This window comes from Calypte anna, chromosome 3, assembly GCF_003957555.1.
Source record: "Calypte anna isolate BGI_N300 chromosome 3, bCalAnn1_v1.p, whole genome shotgun sequence".
Classification (NCBI taxonomy): domain Eukaryota; kingdom Metazoa; phylum Chordata; class Aves; order Apodiformes; family Trochilidae; genus Calypte; species Calypte anna.
The window spans coordinates 58,760,030-58,777,023 of record NC_044246.1 but is presented as its reverse complement, the minus strand read 5'-3'; positions in this window follow the sequence as shown (position 1 = coordinate 58,777,023).

The window sequence follows — 16,994 nt, the reverse complement described above, 5'->3', positions numbered from 1 at the left end:
CTGTGGTGAGATATTGAACATAGGGATGCAGTCAAGCTTCCAGTAACACCAATGGGATCTTTTTCCACTGCCTCAGAAAAAAAGATCTTTGATTCTGGAAAAAAAAATTAAGAAACATTACACAAACATCACAAATGCAAATCAAAGTTTGAAACATTCCTCACTTTTCTGGATAAAATCGTTAGTGATACAAATGTGACCAGGACATTCCACTACTGATCTCTTTATGAAGACCTTAAATTAAAAACAAATGTGGACAGATGTATGCTTGTGGGAGTCATAATTACAGTTGGTTTGTTGGAAAGGCAGTTTATTAAACTCTTAGCATAATCTTACAAATACTTTGCTTTTACATTTTTAAAGTTTTGGGACCTGGCTTTGGCAATCCCAACTACATATTATGAGCAGAACAGACTGATCATGTCAAGAAAACTCCAAAGGCTAGTTTCTGAGAGGCTTATTTTTGGACATTTCTGGTTATTGGCATAAAAAAAACAAAACAAAAACAAGCAAACAAACAAAAAAACCCCAAGGAAAACACAACAAAGTCTTCCAGCAGAATAATAAATTCCACATTCCAGTAGACATCTAGAAGAATCACTGTTTGATTTTCATACATGAATTGAGGATGTGGCCAACTCATTGAATATGTATCCATTATATATGAAAGGCAGACTCATACACAGGGTCTGGGAAAATTGTGGGGTATCCTGAAAGACAAATATCGGCTGCATGGTGTTTGTTAGGCCATCATGAGATTCTGTTACCTTTGGTGCAGAAGACAAACTACAGGCATCTAAATGGCAGGGATGGGATGGCCACTGAGTCAGTGAAAGACTCAATACTCACCTCACATGGAAACGTGCTACCTGCTGGGTTTTCCTGAAGCACATACCTGTGCAGATGGAATCAGAACTAAATCTGTAAAACTGGGATATGTCAGGCTGAAGAGGATATATGGTATTATTATTAAGTGTGACAGGGAGCATCATTAGATGAATGAGAAATGTGGCTTCATTCAGACTGATACTAGACTTTCATGTTTGACTAACGCCTTTGTTTTCTTCCCCCCAAAAATTTCACTTTAAAGGGGTCAAAATGAAATTACATGAAATTCTCAAGTCCCTCTTTATGTCTCAGTACTCATGTACTGCAGACCTACCCATAGTAGGTTTCATTAATTCATCCTGCAGTCACAGGTAGTGATAAACATCAGGTGGTCTCTTATTTTGCTTTCCTTGCTTTGTCATCTGATTACATTTTGCATATCCTGAAGTCAAAAGTAGTCCTGAAGCATAAAGCAGTGACAGGAGCAGGGAATGGAAACTTGGCCTAATCTTGCACAGTAACATCCTATTAGTTCAGCTTTGTTTACTTTATCTGATAACCAGGAACTACTTAACAAGATACTCCTTTACTATCTAGTTTGCTTCACATGTTTAAAGTATGAAATTCTATCACTTACTATTAGAACAAATGTCCTATCTTCCATGAGCTAATCTTGTATGGCAGACACACTGTCTTAAATGTATAAATCTACTTGAAAACCAATCTGATAAAATTTTATGCCTGCAAAAGGATGATTCACTTATATCAATGTATTTGTCACTCAGACCTTTAAAAAATACATGTAATACCACAGAGTTGGGTGGGTGCTGAAAATATGCAAGACCTTGATAATAGGAAGACATTAGCCACAAAGTGTAAAGGAGAAAAATCAATTGAAAAAAGCACAAAAAACAGTACAAGTTCAAAGTTCCCTAGTCTGTACACTATGTATTAAGAAAAGGAGCACATAAGCTTTTAGTCTTATGGTATCGTAGCAGCTACCTCGTGGGTGATAGCAGGATTTCAGTTTAACTGGAGATGTATTACTCATCTTTCCAGTTTTCAAATCTTCACTATTTATTAAAAAAAAAAAATATGGCTTGGGCCTTATGAATTCACCAATTCAATATTGGTGTCAAAAGCTTAACTGATGTAGCTCTTCCACTTAAACATTGTTCTACCTCCAAAATATCCCCTTCTGAAAAGGGGGCTTGACTCACTTTTAAAGCTCTCACCAAGAAGAGATTAACTAGATAAACTTTTGCCTTGTATGCTTAAAATTTACTTTGTGTGATTTTGTTGCTGATTGGAGATGCAGTGAACTTTCATCTCTGCACTGAAGTCCATGTATTTTTAATGTTTGTATCCAAAAGTTATTACCCATTTTTCTAGGCAATTAGTTCCCCAAAAGACACAGCAATGTTGCAGTGCAGGTCAAATTCAGTTACCAAATAAGTAATTTTCCCCAAATCATTCATGGACACAATGGAACAAAATAGTTCTTTCTGTCCCTCTGATGAAGATTCCCACAAGACTAAATACAAAACCACTTCTACCTTGCACCAATCATTCCTTCAGACAACTTCTGAAGAGGCTGACACATCTGAGTTACAGTAATAAATACATTATCTTTGAACAGAGCATATCCATTGAAGAACTAAGTTAATTTGCCTTCTATGTCAGTAGTCGGGGTGGGGGTTTCCCAGACTTCTATAGAAGCAAGGCTTGTGGAAAAACACTTTTCTTGTATTCCTTCAGTGGTGAGATACAAGAGATGCACCCAAAGTAGTGCTCCCTCAGATGGAAAAAATGCTAAAATTGAACCACTACATATTCTGTGTGCATTCAGAGTTTCACATTAGCCACAATATGGCCCAAATGGTGGTGGCACAGAGAGACAGCTCTGGTTACTGCTGTGAAGGGTACCTGCAAGACAGCAAATACAGTACAGAAGAATCAGGGTTTCATCCTTTCACTGTTAGTGGAACAGCTTGTTTTATTTGGCAGAAGCTATTTCTGGAGTCTGAAGGTTTTAATATAAATAATCACAGTCTATCCACATTACTTAAGCTGAGGGCAGGTTATCTAGGAGATAATGAAATTACTTCTATTCAATGTTTTATAATTGATACTCAGCAGTATTAAGAGTGGATGAATTAAATCAGTATAATTTACTTGGCAAGGCAACTAAAAGTAACTTCAATGAAATTTAATCAGGAATTAATTTAACCCCATAGCAATAAATTTTAGTACCTGTTTGCAATTCAGAAGCTTTGTGCTGGCTGAACATTAGATAGATGCCTCAGTGCTTTGCTGGACTTAATAAATTTGAAATCATAATTGATAGCTATGAGGCAAAGGAAGCACTCTGTATTGGTCACTTTGTTAAAAGAAAGTTTAGAATGGTTGGAAATTTCACAAGCAGAATCAATAAGAGTGTTATTAGCAATAGAAACAAAAAATATTTCTACTGCATTTTAATTCAGCTGTGCTCATATGGAAATCCACATTTCATTCTCAATAAATCCTACATCAGAATTCTACTGATGTTCTCCAACTGAAAGATTCAGGTAATCTTTTTATAGAAATTCATTTGGGGACTGGTCCAATCCTCATGAAAGTCAATAGAGATAATTGCACTGGCTTTCATGAATCAATTTGACACTAACCAGACCTACAAAGCATATAAAGGAGAGGATTTTGGTAGAACAAAACTGCAAAATGGTACATCGAGTTCCAGTGGAGTAAATTGTTTTAGAGAGAGACACCCTATTACTGCTAGAGGAACCATGAGCTGAGCAACAAAAGATAATAATAGGTATAGAAAATGTCTTATCTGTGTGCTCAGGCAGTGAGAAAATGTTAATGGATGTTATCTGTGAAAACACAAGATTGAGTGGGGAAAAAAAAAAGTGAAACATAGCAAAGTGGAGGCAAATAACTGAGGCTACTCCTTTGAGCCTGAGGAGGTGGGAGAGGAGCACAAGAACCAGACCTTTCTTAGCCAGTATTTGACTGAAAGGAAAAGCAACAAGTGAGTCCTGCTAAGGACCAAGAAGCTCAGCTGGATCCATTGACTCCTGCTTGTTGGGGCCCTTGGGGGTAGCTTTAGCCAGGGGAAATAACCTTGTGTTGTGCTGCTTGGTAAAGTTTGCATTTCAGATAATAAACTGTGCCTGAGGGAAGGGCCTTAAGAGGCTTGGGTGTGGTACCGGATTTTTTTCCCTGGCTGGTGAGGGAGCCTGCCAGTTTACAAAAATACAGGGGCTTAAGAAATACTATGTGCTTGTACAAGACTTCCTTCACCTTGGAATAAAGACATGAAGCTTTCCAGTATTTCAAAGCGGACTTGACACATTATCTTTGAGAGCATATCAAGAAAAATGATTGCCTCTCAAAAAGAAGAGGAAAAAGCAATTGTGAAAAAGCATTCATTTGAATTTTTTAAAAAACCTTCTTGTATGCTGAAAGGTAGCTATTCTACAGCCAGGAAAAAAGAAAAAAATTCTTGTCTGAGATTATAAACCCTTTGGAAAATGTTTATCTTTATTTTTTCAGTATTTGTACCCCATTGAATACTGCATGGTTCTTCTCCAAGACTGACACACAACAGCAACAGCTGTAGAACAGTGCTATCTTGAATATAGATATAAACACACAGAATCACAGAATGGTTTGGGCTAGGAGAGACCTTAAAGATCATCTAGTTCCAACTCTGTTGCCACAGCCAAGGCCACCTCCCACTAGAGCAGGTATCCTTATGACCCACTAAAAGACTGTCACTGTACTGAAAGTCCAGTGTAACCTTACTACTGTCTTACTACTAATAACCTTCTGCATTTGTATGAGTTACTTTTGTATAATAATAGTAAATAAATATAATTAAATATAGTAATATGTTTGAATATGTTCAAATGAGAATCATTTCATGAGTCTGCAGGTACCTTTAATGTGGCTGCACATTAAATTTGAGGATTTAAAACTTCCACTTCATAACCTGGCTGCAAGTAGTAGATTTTTTAAAGTAAATTCTGTTCAGATGTAGACCTAGAGGAACTGACTTTACTGTCTTTTACATCAAACTGATTTTCCTGTCATTTACACCATGCGCTCATTGTGAGAAGAATCCAAGGCTATGTGTGAAATAGTAGAAAAGTGTATTACTCGCTAGTGTAAGTTGAAGAATTCTTAATTAGTCTCATGGTTATGAGCCATTCCAAGACTCAAAATGAGCTCTTAAAATCTTTTTCTGGGATGGTTTTCTACAGAAAAATAACCAGGGGAAAAATCAAACATTTGAGAATGGAGGGCAAAATTGTAGCAGTATACAGGAGGAAAGTTAAATAATTGAGAGAAGTCAAAACAGTTGCATATATTTCCTTCAGAAAGGACAGAATCTGTAAAAACTACATTTTTAGTCAATAGAACTGAGTTTTACCCAAATTGCTTGTCTCTATATTGACCTGTCTTTCTGACTGGAAGATAAAATAGTGCATTATATGAGTAGCCAAAAGTAAAACATAGACAGATTTTCAATATAGTTCAACTGTGATCTCTGCATCAGAAAGGTTGAGGAGAAAGTTATGCTATGTTAGCTGGTCAATGGATTAACGTGTTGCTTTGATGTAACAAGTTTTATTCCATTAAAAAGCTCAGACAAACAATCTGTTCAAGGTATAAGCAACGTGATTATTTATGGTCTGAGCCTAATAGAGGCCTAACACACTTAACTGTGTGAGAAGTAAACTGTGAGTAAGAAAGTGAAAAAAGTGCTGTTTGCAAGCACTGCCATATGGTGTACAGCGTTTGCCGAGAATGATAATGCAACATCTCCTCCAGATCCCCACAGGATGTGTATTCTTGTTATTTTAGGGTCTCTTCCAAATTTACTTGATGTTACTGTAAGACATGTAAAATTCAATGGATTTTGGTCCTCAGCTTGTCATGCAAAATATTGGCTCAATACAGAGTTTATATTTGGAAAGGCGGAATAAAACCTTCCTATTTCCACAGCTTGAATAAGCACTCACCATGTTTAAGATCATTCCAAAAATAACAGGAAGCAGGCAGGTAATAGGTACTATCTGGTCTAACATTATAATTGCAGCCCCAGGGAAGGAGGGAATAATGGATTCTTCTATACGCATTTTCTCCATGACTGAATCTTCAAGGAAAAAGGACATTCATAATAATAAGGATTCCAAATCTTTAAATAATTGCCTTTTAAAAGCCAACTTATTAAGTCACTACTTAAAAATCAATAATTTCTACTAGTTCTATTCAGTACATGTCTAGTTGTTTACTATTTACTGTTTCCCTTCTTGACTTGAGAGATAAAAGTCTAATGAAAAACACAGTATTGAGAGATGTTTACAGCTCAGCAGATGAGTGAAGAAAGTGAGCGTGTGCTTCCAAATATAAAGCTCAGTTGTCAGGGTGTGCAAATATTAACTTATAAGTACTTGTTTGACTTTCTGCTGGTAGGTAGTTAGGGGTCCTCTGCAGGGGCTGGGAAGGCATAAGCAGCAAGGGAAGCTGGACTGCCAGACTCAGCTTGTTCTGGGGGGCACATTGTACATCCGTCCATCCATCCATCCATCCATCCATCCTCTGAATATAGAATCATAGAATCATAGAATTGGCTGGGTTGGAAGGGACCTCAGAGATCATCGAGTCCAACCCCTGAACCACCGTTGCGGTTACCAGACCATGGCACTGAGTGCCACATCCAGTCTCTTTTTAAATATCTCCAGGGACGGAGAATCCACTACTTCCCTGGGCAGCCCATTCCAATGCTTGATCACTCTCTCCGTAACGAAATTCTTTCTAATATCTAACCTAAACTTCCCCTGGCACAACTTAAGACCATGCCCTCTTGTCTTGTTGAAAGTCATCTGGGAAAAGAGACCAACCCCCCCCGGTTGGCTACCCTCTCCTTTTAGGGAGTTGTAGAGAGCGATGAGGTCTCCCCTGAGCTTCCTCTTCTCCAGGCTGAACAGCCCCAGCTCCCTCAGCCTCTCCTCATAGGGTCTGTGCTCGAGTCCCTTCACCAGCCTGGTTGCCCTCCTTTGGACCTGCTCCAGGACCTCGATATCCTTCCTGAACTGAGGGGCCCACAACTGGACACAGTACTCAAAGTGTGGGCTACAGCTACAGCTACAGGTATGTTCCCAACTATTGCAAAGCCCTTACACTGACAGAGTTTGTGCCTTCACCTGGTGATTTCCTGTTGTTTGTCAGTGGCCTTGACTTCACCCCTAATGACTGCAGGGAGCCCCAGCTCCATCTTACCTGTTTGTAGGACAACAGCCTCTCGTGAACTGAACTTATCCCAGAAAACAAGGAAGTGAAGCCATCACCCAGCCTTTCAAGTGTCAAGGTGACTGGAAGTAAAACAACAATGATGCTGTGACTGACTGACACAAAGGTCAGACAGGATCACAAGAAGAAGAACACACTGGCCTTGGGATGTCTGTCTGTCTGTGAGGAGGGGGACAGTCTGTGTGGGTGATCTGCAGGCAGCTGTGTAGGACCTTCATCTTAACAGTGCAATAATGATTTATGACAGTCCCTTCTGACAAAGGATTATAGCTAAGCTACCATCAATCAAAATAATTAGCTAGATACAAGTAGCATTTTTTTTTGTTTGTTTGATTCATGGACGTGAGAATTCACTTAACAATATTTCTCAAAGAGTGTCCCCATTCATTAGTGTACATTTTTTCTACTGAACACTGAATGGTTGATTATGCAATTTTAGTGTGATGATTCCTGGGGGATTTGTACAGTATCTACAATAAGGGCTCTATGCTTATCAAGGTCTGAAGATGATCCGAGAATATGTTTCAGCCCTCACCTCATATTATCTTGCTAAACTTGTCTGGGCTGAGGCAACTTGTTTCTGCTTTTCCCTATGGGCCTCCCACTAAGAAAATGAGGTGATTTCAGCATTTCCAACTCTGCTCACAACCTACTTGATTATGAGAAATCAAAACATCTCCCCTCAGAAAACTGCAAAACAAAACAGTGATCTCCACAAAAGCAAGAAAACATATACAAAAAGATGAATGAAAACTCGTGTCTGTGTGCAAGACACAAAAAGTAATCTACCAAGAATAATATGTGATTTGTTTAATGAGAAATATTGCACTTCTTTATGTTTCATTCAACAGCCACTGAAGATGGTGAGGCTTTTCCTGGTAGCACCAGTGAGAGCTGACAGACAATACTTCACATTCATTTATGACTACCACACAGGTTCCTGCTGATTTTCTATTTATCTCCCACATTCAGTAAGAATGGAACTACTTTTAACCTTGAGAAAGCTATCATCTTCACACTAATTTAAACTTACCTGTATATGGTTTCTCTGCAAGTTTACTATTCCTTTCTAACAAACTTTCTCTTCTGTCTTGTCTAGGAATACTTAAAATTTTACAGATCATAAGTCAAGAAGAAACTAATGTTATCACATAATCTGACCTCCTACACAAACCATCCTAATCAGCTCTTATTTGAATTGGCACTCGATATATTTAGTTTTACCTTGATCTCATACATAAATCCTTTGAAGCCAACAAAAAAAAAAAAAAAAATTCAGGCTTATACCCAAAAACCCCTGACCACTCTCTTCTGCCTCCTTTTCTACAACAGATATTTTGGGCTGCACTTATACTAAGTGAAACAGACTGGAAACTGTGCTTTGGCCCAGACTACAAAAGACATGGCATGGGTTGAATCCAGGTCCAAAATTCCTCACCACCCTGTTTTCAAACAGATTGATACTACCCAAACATCCTTATGGAAAAGAGTCACATAACATGCTGTCTACTTAGTGGTGCCAACACATTTTCCAGGTAGTAGTTCTTGTTCACAAGGGCCAAAACCTTGTGGGAAGTGTACTGAAACTGCAAAAGTATCAGCAGCTGCAGAAGAGTTCATAAGTACTCTGACCCCGACTTATTTGCAAGTGTAAGGAAAGCTCAGTGAACATTATCTCAGCTTGCAGGCATTCTCTTAAGTTTCCCCATCTGCAATTTACTTCTCTGTCACTCATCCAATGCTCCCTGTGTGCTTACTCCCTTTGCTTCTTCCTTCTATTTGGCTTGATTACTGTGTAGCTAAGAACTTACCCAGTACACCCAGTCTGGGGGCCTCAGGATCCCCAGGATGTGTGCTCTTACAGTTTCAACCTGCATCCCAGTTCCTGAGCACTTTGTTTCCTCTTTGTTCCCCTAAGTAAATGTGTGCTGTAAATAAATATCCTTCAAAGCAGGCAAAGCTGACTGTATGTGATCAGAAAATGGGGAGGTGATGGCCATCCTGACTGATGGTAAGTTTGCTTTACTCCAAATGTAAACTGTGTGAGGGACCATTCACTCCTCTGGTGCATACAATTGTGAGAACATAGGACATATAATAGCAAAGTAGCAGTTTTAGAACTGCAAGTTCTGAGCATTTCCAGGGTGATGAAGGATTTTGAATGAGACAAACTGGTCACATCTCAATACAGCTGCCTTCTGAAGCTGTCTTAAAATGAAACATATCTGGAATGTGAGGAGGGGAAATCAAGATTTACTGTTTACATTTCAGTGTGAATTTGAGTATAGTGTCAATATTTATGTCACTGAATTTTCTCCACGGGTTCAGGGCTGCAGAGGGGACCATCCATCAGCTCCACTCATTAGGGTAGGATAACAGAAAATATGTGAAATTTTTATTTAGTCATTCAAGAACCTTTTATTTGGGTTTTGTCAGTATTTCTCATGGTTTGGGGGCATTTTTTACAATACCTTTCTTTCAAAAGGCATCATCTTCTCTAGTAAATGTAATGATGGGAGTATATCTACCCCTTCAAGTTGAGGTACTTAAACATCAAGAGTCACCTATTGATACTATCAGAGTTTTATCTGTCTGTCTGGGGACAAAGGAGGGGGTTCTTGACCACTACTGCCCAATCATAATTTTATCATGATGATGGGAAGTTTTCCTCTCAGGTAAGCACTTCCCTCTTCACTCAATATGTCTGATAGCAAGGAATTAAGTCTTAGGAATGATGACATTCACAATACTTGAATGAGGGGCAGCTCCAACCAGTAAAACCTTCTATGGGTACAGCTGCTACTGGGATCCCAAGGTAGGATGGGAATGTGGTACATAGTTTGTAGCTGCATTTTTGGGGGAAAAAGCAGCTAAGGAACAGGGATGAGTATATGGCTAGGGCCTCAGATTACCCTAATGGAGGTAATTGACTTCAATGCTTAAAATATATCCCTTTCTCTTGCCTAGCAATGACCTTCTTTAAGGACAGCTAATCTTCTTTCTAGCTCCTACACTGGACCTCTGACACTCATACAAAGTCAGTCATGATTCATGCTACTTTTGAGACCACTTCAAACACAGATGCAGGTGGCATCACGATAGTGTTAGATGTCACCCTCTTCAAGATGGTGACATTCTCAAAACCACAGTCTGCCTTTGTGGTTGCTGTTTTAGAAAAAGCCCTTCAGCTGGTGATATCACATGATTACACCAAGTGTGGGAAATGAGACATTCAACAGGTGCTAAAGAGACCTTGAATACTGGAAGCAAGAAAAGAAAAAAGAAAGAAAAGATAGACTAAAGTTAGCCCAAGGAGATACAAAAACACCAAAAGTTTTCAAAATTATTTTCAAGGTGAAAAGAATCCAAGCCAAGAGAATTATAGGTCATTCTGGCTAGACCAGAGGAAACACTGTGAGAGAACAATGTATTTATAGCCCATATCTTCATGTGGTTATAGGATTTCCCTACTCTGTTACATCAGACTTTCCCTAGTATTAAACAGAAAAAAAAATCTGCATTTACAACAGTAAAGCCAAGAAACAATTTGTCTTTCTTATTTTAGTTGTTGCTTTTTCAGTGAAAACTTAGTTTCAGGGCATGCATTCCAGGGCAACCACAGTCTCAGGTAAACTCAGTCCTAGAATGGTTGAAAGTTGGGGTAGATAGTGCAAGTCAAATGTCATACGTTTTCTTTTTTTTTTTTTTTTTTTTTAGCTTGATTAGAAATGTGAATCTGATTATCCTGCCTGGCCAGAGGTTTGTCCATATTTTCCTGTGTTGGTCTCCTGCCCTGTACCTTTTGATTTCATTGGCCAATTTCCACAACTTTCAATGTGTGGCAAGTATCTCAATGATAATAATGATCCTAAGTGTTTCAGCTCCTAGGTAGAACACCATCCCACATTAATACTTCAATAGAGCAGTTACAAAAAATATTTGCCTCATTTGCCAATGAACCTGGACACAGTGGCTGACCAGCAAGCACACCAATATTTCAAGGTCAGCCACTATTTTAATATACAATATATTAACTATATTAACATCTACTTTGCACTGGAGATGTTGAGGGAATGATTATTGAGCTGGGACTACTGTGGTAGGTGGTTAGAGACAAAGGATTCAAATCTGTAGGAAGCCAGCAATTTCTCTGCATATGGAACCACCTGTCAGTTACACATACAAAACCTCTCTGCAATCACCAAAAAATATTCAGCATGCAGTTGTTTTTTCAACAAACATATACATGAAGAAGTATCCCAAATGCATCTTTAAATGCAATTAAATATGTGTACAAAATAGCCACGGAATATGTTGATATATTTATGCATCAATTCTAAACATTTAAATGTTTACTTGCATTTACAAATACAATGTACAATTACAGCACTTCTAATGTAGGCACACAGAAAATGTTATTATCATTTCAGTTTTGATTAGCATTATCAATTTTTCTCCATGCTACTAGCAAAAAGTTGAAGTCAAATTTAAAATGAATAAGTGTCCCAGTAGTATTTTATTATATTGGGTGTATATATACATATATGTATATATATGCATATTAAACAAAGTTAGACTTTCAAAATTCAAACAAGACCAGAAGTGAACATAGTTAATTGTTGGAATATACGTTTCAAAGGAAGGACTGATAAAGAAAGGTATCTTCTGAAACAAAGGCTGAAACAAATTTTCTGTCCAAGACATTGTTTTTTCATTGCTATCACCAGTGGGGCACATGGTCCATCGTGGCTTCTCTGCCAGCTCTTTTTTTTTTTATGAGTCAGCAGGGAATCAAAAGTCTGTCAAACAACAGACAAGAGATAACACATCCGTAGACCACACTGCTTCGTATGTGCCTCCTGATCTTTATTCAAGTGTACCAGAAGAGGAGACTCAAAATGACTGCTTCCTCAGGTCCTGCCATGTGCCCCTCGGTGAAAGCCTTGGTGAGTTGGGCCAAAGGGAAAAAAGTGTCTGTAAACAAGATTAGCATTCACAAAAGCAGTGGGGAATCAGCCTGGTCACTGTTTCAGATTAGTCCCTGCTTCTGGATGCTCTAAATTGCAGAGACGCCCTGGTGCCTCGGGAGCTGTTCCTCAATACCTACTTATTCCACCTACAGCAAACCCTTGGATTTCGCTCCAAGAATGCCAAGGGGGAAAAGTGTAGGGGCAACTGCTGGCAAAACTGCATTACAGCCTTAATCTTACTGATTTGAAATTGAAAATCTTAATCCTGCATAAAGGCTCAGGCCCTATATGTAAAAGACTGTGCTGTACAGGTAAAGAATATTTTTCCTCAGATCAACAAGCCAACAATCAATTGCTCTAAAATGAAGTCACTACCCTGAAATCAACCAACAGTTAAGTTCTTTAAAAATATCTACAGCAACTTAAAAAAAATTATTTTAAGTTCTAAATACCTAAATGTTTAGAGGCACCCTTTGGTGTATGTTCACATCTTCCAGACATGACTGCAAGGATAAGGAGTAACATTGAAAGATCAGATTTATTAATTACAGTTTTGCACTAACAGAAATAATGAAACAGTTAAAATAATGAAAAACTGCAAAGACAAGCATGTCATAAACAATACAAAATAAAAAAAAAGGTTAAAACCAAGCCAAATGGAACATCATCTTGAAAAAAGCAGCAAGATTCTTCCCCAGAGACTGAGTACAGTCAAAATAAAAAATTCTACAAAATAACTAACAGGTGTTATTGAACATGAGGTAGAGCGGTTTTAAGCTTATATCCTGAAAGAAGTAGCATGATAACACACTAAATCATGCATTACAGGAAAATTAAATCCTACCCACCTAGATGCTGTTGAAGCTCTAAGAACTGTCGTTGCACAGGTGGTTAATAAGGCAGGAGTGAAGAAGGAAGTCTGAAGCACAACTGCATCCCTCTACTTAGAAAGAGTTTAGCAATTCTCCAGCAGACAGCTGAAGTCATCCTGTCAGTGTTATATAGGTGGTAGTGTTGAAAAAAATGTCGCTGCTACACTCTACACAAGAATCCAGATTCAAAGTGAATCATCAAATGCCACGTTGCTTCAGTGGGCACTGAGTTAGGTCCAGGTTGCACGAGGCAAAGAAGCTGCACTCAGGGTCTTGGAAGGGAAGAAGCCCAAGCAACCTGTAGCAATCAGCAAGAGAGTGCTTCTTGGGTACCTACACTTAGATTTCTCTCTCAAAACAATGTAATCCAATGGTGAGTTCAGTTCGCTTTGTTTTGCATGTTCAAAGCTTGTAATACCTGAACTGAGAGGGGTAGAGAACACAGCAGGGCACCAATTAGCTAGTCTGACAGTCTGAACTGTATGTGCTCGTGGTGTGGGCTGCTGCAGAAGACTAAATTCAAAGTGATATCCTGAATAACTGAAAATAATAGAAAAACCCAAACCCAGCAGAAGGTATTTGAGAAAAAATACTTGCTTGACATATCAAAACTCTGATCACAGGATGAGTCAATGCAAGGGACTTTCGATGATTCACTGACAGAGTTTAAAATTCTGATACCAATCTCTAGTTGTTTCCAAAAAGTTTTCCCTTTTTTTGGCAAACAAATGGCTTGGGCAGCTTTTCACATCGAAGACCTGCAATTTTATTTTCTTCTCCTTAAGACTTCAAAACAGCACCAGTGGGCTGGAGCAGGTGGAGGCTGCTTATATTTCATGCTTATTGTATCTTGGGAGGACATTTCTAGTGCAGAGCATCAAGATCTCAACTGTTCCATCTGTGACTGTAAATTTCTTGTCATTCCAGTGGCGGCAGTCACCTTCCAGGAACCAGACCAAGGGTACAGAGCTCATACTAGCAGACCACTGGAATACCACCAGATTATGACCTTTGGTTACAAACATGACCTCTGAGTAGTGACTTGTGCCTTACTTATGCAGGAAAGGTTAGTCACTTGCTTACACGGGTGTCATTGCACAGATAAAAATAACTCAGTGGACGTTCTATCAGGTATGAGAACGTTCCTCCCAGTCAAGCATGAATCCCTTTCCAAATGACATCATATAAACTGACAAAAAATAAATTATTTTCCATATTAGAAAGAGACAGTTGTTTTAGTCTAGCTGAATCGAAGTAATTTGACACATTCATTATTGTCCATATGGGCAGAGTTTACCAGTGAAAGACTCATGTCTAAGTCACAAGTCGTCTTGACAGTTCCCATAGTCTTTTGTCCTAAACCCTTTATTTTCTTGCTTGATCTGAATTTGGGCATGGTAAAATGTTTCAGCAGTTTCAAGGTATCCAGACATATTCTGCAGGCAACAGTTTTGAAAATTGACATTATACAGTTTTAAATAGCTTTGAATAGTTTTGGAAAGACATTCGAGTTTAATCTGCTTTGCAGATTAACTATTTGAATAAAATAAATTATACACGTCTTAGTTTAGACCGCAAGAAGAATTTCTTTCTGTTCTTTCTGTATCTTATTACACATAGGTAATATGAAAATTCTGGATGGGAAACACCAATACTTAGGTATGTCTTCCAGCAATTCTGCTCTGAATTTTTATTCTAGTGCAAGGCATATATCAGTGACTGCAACCGCAGGAAAAAAAGCTGGTCTTGGGTTATTTGTTGCTCATATCACTGACGACTGCGTGTATACTACTTGTCCATTTCAATGCAATATTGAAGAGGCTAACTGCTAACTAAACCACTCAGAGCCTGGTTTGAGCTAATCTGTTTGGCTTCATAAAGGAATTTTTATATATATAGTTACCAAGTCTCGGCTCAGAATGGCAGCTCAAGTCCTTATGTTGTAAGAAATAGAAGCAGAAGACAAGAAAGGCTTTTAATAAATGTAAAACTAGTTTATTGTGTCATATTTAATATATTAGGCATTGCTGTTTACTTACAAATCGATATAATTGTGCAAGTCCCTACTGAATTCTCTATTTGTTTTTAATGCACGTGGACTTGGCAGTTTATGCCATTTCAGTTACAGAACAGAGATCAACGCTTTTCTGATTCCTATGGGGACATCTGTTCATTAGCACACAGGGTGGCCAATATTGCTTTAGGTAAAGATCAGCTAGTTCCTCTGTTCTACACACTTGGGAAGAATAGCGTTGCTTATAAAATGTAACAAATGTTTCCTGGAGTCTAGCCAATATATTTTGATCCTTTCTTGATCTTCTTTTTCACTAATCCTTTTCTTTTTGTATTCTTGCCTTTTGTTGACATGCCAAAATTCTGTCAGTCTTGTTTCCTCTTTCAAAAAACGTATTTTTGTTAAGTTGAATTAAGCATTCTACCCTGTTGCCAAGAGCAAATTAAGTTCCCCCCACACTGAAATCAAATTTCGTAAAGTGTCCGGGCAATTAGCTCTAATATGTGGTTGCTGTAACTCTTAATTTTACCCTTTCAAGGGTTTTCTTTTTTCTCTGACTTTGTGTCTGAACAGAAGATGTGAGATTTCTTCTCTTCCCCCTGACTGTGAGGAATCAGAGGGAAGAGGGATTCCTCACAATCAGAGGGATTTTAATTCCCCAGCATCCAGCAACCACCCCCTGATACTTAGCCAAACCTCACTTTTAATCTATAATCCAAAGGTATTTGAAATAACAAATTGTTCATTCTTCAACCAAAAAGCAGAGTTGGTGGACCAGCCTGCTGGAACTGGCACAAAACTTAAGAACAGACTTCTGAAGAGTTCTCCCAAGCACTACATTTAAGCACATCAGATGCACACCTCGAGATTTCCCATGACGACTGAAAACTGGCACAGATCACTTGTGTAACTCAACCACAGCAGTCTTTCCCATCAGAAGTTATCTTCTATGCATTTGTTGTCATGGGCTTAATTCCAACAAGTTGGAAGGAAGGAGGACTAAATATGAGCACATAATTATTCCAAGTAGATGGGACAGAAAATGCCCATTTCAGAAAAATCACAACAAAATCCTGCCAGGTGTTGTATGGTGGAATAATTCATCTCTAGCTTACCCTTCTAGCAATAGTTTAGCATTCACACATTTACAACAACCTCGTGTAGGCTTTCCTCTCCAGGCTGCCTTCAGCAAAGAGGTTTTCCTATCACCTTCCCCAAACTCTTTGTTTTGGTGTATAGCAAGATGCATAAGACAAGGAATAAGACATCTCTCTGCTAGCCATACCAAGCACTCTGGGGAGAGGAAGGATGTAATCAGAGCCAAGGAAGCAGTTGTTTCAGTTCCAAAAATTCATCTTATATTTTAAAAAAATCCTGGATGGTTTCCCAATGTCAACTAGATTAGGATCAGCTAATTTGTTCATAAAGAATTTGACAGTTTGAACATTACTCAGTAAGCCACCGTCCCTCTCTTTCCTTTACATCCCCATTTTTTTTGGCAGACTTAAATAGTGCACATGAGAAATCTGTGTTATAGTGAAAGCCATTCTGCTATTTTAAACATGACACTAGAAGTGGAGAAAAACTGCTTGGACTCCAAAGGATTTCTATAAATATCTATAAATTGACCAGACACACTGCAAATGCTCTAGTGAAGCAACAACTGATTTTGAAACAGGAAACTTGCAATTACATGAAATACTTGTTTTTTCTAAAAAAATTACTTTTATCCACAGATGCATGTAGAAAGGTTTTCCAGGCTCCGACATTTCTCACTGATGACTGCAATCCTTGACAATGTATTAATCCTTTAAGATCAAGATGCAGGCAGGTTGTCCCTCTTCATTGCTACTCATCCCTGCATCACCTCTTAGCCTCTTCCCTAACTTAATTTTCTGACAGCCCAGTAAATGATTCAGGAGGCACAGCTGAGAGTCAGGTGTCAAGCCCTCGTGGATGTTCACAGGGGCTAACCATGAACTACCCTTT